A 4,896-nucleotide genomic window follows, 5' to 3' on the forward strand; every position below is an offset into this window, starting at 1 on the left:
TTAGTGCTTCGTTAGTGCTGGTTAGTGCTTCAACTCCCATCGTTAGTTCTCTTACGGTACAAGAGCTATAACCAAAAAAACTGTGTAGTGCTGAAGGTTAGTGCTGGTTAGTGGAGTTAGTGCTCCTGAACCATAAGAGCACTAACGATGGGAGTTGAAGCACTAACCAGCACTAACGAAGCACTAACCGTTGGTACAGTTTTGAAAGTTAGTGCTCACATATTACTACTGGGGGGGGGGCTAACTTCCGTGAAGTTGGCCCCACCCACAGTTTTTTGGTTATGGCTCCTGAACCGTAAGAGCACTAACGATGGGAGTTGAAGCACTAACCAGCACTAACGAAGCACTAACCGTTGGTACAGTTTTGAAAGTTAGTGCTCACATATTACTACTGGGGGGGCTAACTTCCGTGAAGTTGGCCCCACCCACAGTTGTTTGGTTATAGCTCCTGAACCGTAAGAGCACTAACGATGGGAGTTGAAGCACTAACCAGCACTAACGAAGCACTAACCGGATGCATTGCACGACGTCCAAGTGCCACGACGTCCAATAATATTTATTCAGTGCCACGACGTCCAAAACATAATTTTTGAGTTGTTGCACGACGTCCAAGTGCCACGACGTCCAAAAGTACAGTAACTGCCAAAAATATAGTCTTTCTACAAGCTTTGGACGTCGTGGCACTTGGACGTCGTGAAACAGCGCACTATAGGATTGTAAAAAAGTAACATTTGCACGACATCCAAAGTCGCTGCCAGTTGCACGACGTCCAAGTGCCACGACGTCCAATAAATATTTGACTGTTGCACGACGTCCAAGCTCCTTCATGATGACCGGTTACGATGACCGGCTACTTGCCGAACAGTGTTCTCTCGTGTAAAATGCTTATGGAACCTTTATTAGTTATATATACATGGGTATATGTTCTTGTTCAGAAATATATATACTATGAATATTTGTACCATTAATTGAAACATCATAAAGTAAAAAAAAAAACATAAAAAGAAAAAATAAACAAGGCAACAGTTGGAAAACTATAAGGTTTACATGGTTTGAAAAATGATGACATTTTGAACAACCGATAAACTTAATTATTTTTGGAGTAAGCTTTTAAATACTTATTTTTTCAAGACTAGATGAATGTACATTGATCAACATGATCTTTGAAAACTATTTTTTATACCCTCATTTTAATTTTTACTAGTATAAAGAATAGAATGCCTTTTTCGAACTGTTTTTTAGGCTTCAATTAAATGTTCTTATGTCGCAAATATGTTTATTAATAGTATTCACTTAACATTGACTTAATTTTATTTCAATAAATTTTGTGTTTGTGTTTTGCTACACCACTACAACAAAAAAAAAACCAAAATTTAAATTTATTTAATTTAAATTGCAACCAATGAGAATATCATATAAATAAGTTGTACACAGGGTTCTTTTGTTTCCCCAACTCTAAAATACAACGCACATGAATTGAAAATGTTATAGGTTTTAATAGTAGGCCTACTGTAGCAAATCGAATATCAATAAAGTTAACGTATAACAATAAATTTACATATTCCTAGATTATAATTGAATGTGTTTACGAAGGAACACCACAGCCTCAAAATTCAACATTACAGTATATTTACTCAAGATTTATTGTTTTCATATAGCACAGTTGATGTTGCCAACTAGCGTGGGAGCGGAAGTCCTGATAAAGGCTGGTTCCCGGAAAAGTAATAAACTTGTAGTTTGAATGAAACATTTTTTTATTTTGTACAGGATCATGGGATCCTCAGCATAAAGTACAAACCACATACAAACTGCAAAATGTGTGTCGAAGGTCTGATTAGACCTTCCGAGATTTAGACCGTTTTTTACCTTCCTTTAATTTATGTTTTTTCATGTTGTGCTTCATGTAACATACATAGACTAGAGGGCCGCTCATGCCCTTGACAAATAAATTAACATTTTCGCACAAATCAATATCGTCATTAGACAAGAATTAAAAAATAAAATTTATAAACAAAACCTACCACGGCATATTCTTGAACAAGTATGCCTACAAACCTATGATAAGCATGTTTGTTTTTATTATTCTTAACCTACAAATGCTATGACTTAGGGCATACCTGCTTTCCTAGATAAAATATCCGAACTAATTTCGAGTGCAACGTGAACTTAGAAAAAGACTAGTAAGAATTTACAACTGTGAATTTCTCAGAATTGATTGACAGTTCAGACCGTTCAGACGAACCTATGGCCACAGACTACGGAAACCTACAGTATTATTGTATTAGTATACTTTATTTGTATTATTGTGTTACTAGCAGAGTACCCGTCCTTCGTACGGGGTTGGCATATAAGTATAAATGCTTATTGCAGTTATGGGAGAGGACACGATTTAAAAAAAATTGGTCTTTTAATTTATACGGTATCCTATAGTGTAGCACACATCTACCATAGTCCTGATGTTCTAGCACTGCACCTAAACCATGGAAAAAAGTAAAGTTCTCATTGTGTACCACAACTTTTTTTTGCTAGTTGGTTCAAATTAGCTGCGGTCATTAATGCAAACAAACAACATAATAGTGCTGCACCCTGTTTGGCAAGCCTTATAACTTTTTAATGCTGTTTAATATCATAGAACCAACTTGTACAGTTGAAACGGCTGACAAAATTCTTTAATTTCTTTAAATATGAATACTCATAAGGTTAACATGAGAAAGTCCAGAGCCAGAGCCACCGGGGCGGAGACTGAAAGAATTTTTGAGGTAAGAATATGTTAATCGGGGATGTCATCTATCATCATACCACATTTCAACCTTGTCGGTTTAGTATTTTTCGCGTTTGCTTGTCACAAACATCCATCCATCCATCCATACATCCATACATCCATGGTTTGCACTGTAAACATAAAGCTATCAAAATAGCTCCAAACCGACAAATAGAAAAATGGGAAAATATAAATAAAAATGGAAAATAGGGTAATTTTCTAACATATTTTAGTGAAATTATATAATCAGGCAAATGGAAATTCAGTCTACAGATTTGCTGTGGCAGAGGGATTATATTACGGTTTACACAAAAATAAATCAAAACATAAACCTCATAACACTCAGGAAAAGGGCCTAGGTTGATAGGGCAACGATTATAGAATCTTAATTATTTCCCATATCCATGATGAATGATTTCTTTTAAAACGAATTATTCCCAGTAAAATATTATTACAGCATTTCACAAAAATAGAACAGACTCAGTATAATCTATATATATAAAAGGCAAAGCCCTCACTGACTGACTGACTGACTGACTCACTCACTCATCACTAATTCTCCCACTTCCCACTTACCTAGGAGGCTGAAATTTGGTACACTGATTCTTTAGGCATTAAATAGGAAAACTAAGTGGTTTTTATTCTGATCGGACTCTCGGGCTCCGCCCCAGTGGCTCTGGAGTTTCCCATGTTAACCTAATGAGTACTCATATTTAAATGGAATTAATGAATCATAACAGCTGTTTCAATTAAACAAGTTGGTTCTGTTCTATGATGTTCAATAGCATTTAAGTTACAAGGATTACCAACAGAGTGCAGCACTATTATTTTTTTAAATATTTGACAACAGTTAATTTGAAACCAAAAGGTGAGTGAGCGTAGCGAACGAGCTCCAACCGTAAAGGTGAGTGAGCGTAGCGAACGAACTTCAACCAGGACGTGTGAGCGCAGCGAACGAGCTCCAACCTAAGGGTGAGTGAGCGTAGCTAACGAACTTCAACCAGGACGTGATTGAGCCATGCGAACGAGCTCACGTATGAAGTTAAACGGGGCAAAGCCCGCGGGTACAGCTAGTCTAAATATATAAAAGGCAAAGCCCTCACTGACTGACTCACTCACTCATCACTAATTCTTCCACTTCCCATTTACCTAGGAGGCTGAAATTCGGTACACCGATTCTTTGGGCATTAAATAGGAAAACTAAGTAGTTTTTATTCTGATCGGGCTTTAGGGCTCCCAGTGGCTCTGGAGTTTCCCATGTTAACCTTGTGATTTTTCATATTCAAAAGGAATTTCTTAACAGCTGTTTCAATTAAACAAGTTGGTTCTGTTCTATGATGTTCAATAGCATTAAAGTTACAAGGATTACCAACAGGGTGCAGCACTATTTTTTTTTATTTATGACTACAGCCAAAATGCATGTAATAATTTTGTTCTCAATGGAAATAAATAAATTCATTTAATCTTTCATTTAATTTGCAACCAAAAGATGAGTGAGCGTAGCGAACGAACTTCAACCTGGAAGCGAGTTAGCCCAGCGAACGAGCTAACCTGAAGGCAAGTGAGCGGAGCGAACGAGCTCCAACCTAAAGGTGAGTGAGCGTAGCGAACGTACTTCAACCAGGACGTGATTGAGCCATGCGAACGAGCTCACTGGTGAAGTTAAACGGGGCAAAGCCCGCGAGTACAGCTAGTAGATCATAAACATAAACAAATGAAGTAACTGAAAGAATCATATACTAATGAAATTACATTAACATATGGTTTGACAGCTACATTTAAGTAATGTAAAATAATGTTTACATTCGGGCTAGTAACATCATTATTATAAATTTATAATCATTACCCTCTCTGTTCTAATATTCGTGCATTATTTAATATGTTTGAACCAGCTGTGTGGAATTTGAAATCAAAATTCATTTGACAGTTAGTTCTGGTTGTTTACATTTTTAAATTATGTAGGTTTGCTCTTGTTACCATGGATACCATCAATCAATATTTTAAAATCTCTCACCTCAAATTTTTGAAAGCCCACGGGGCAGAACCCTAGGACAATAACGAAGAGGGAATAGTTGTATAATATGTATCCTCGGAGCTGTAGCTTCATTTGCGTGCAATTCGAGCCCAGTCGGTTC

Source organism: Macrosteles quadrilineatus, unplaced genomic scaffold, assembly GCF_028750875.1.
Source record: "Macrosteles quadrilineatus isolate MER2022 unplaced genomic scaffold, UCM_ALF_1.0 Scaffold_4__1_contigs__length_99947679, whole genome shotgun sequence".
Lineage (NCBI taxonomy): Eukaryota > Metazoa > Arthropoda > Insecta > Hemiptera > Cicadellidae > Macrosteles > Macrosteles quadrilineatus.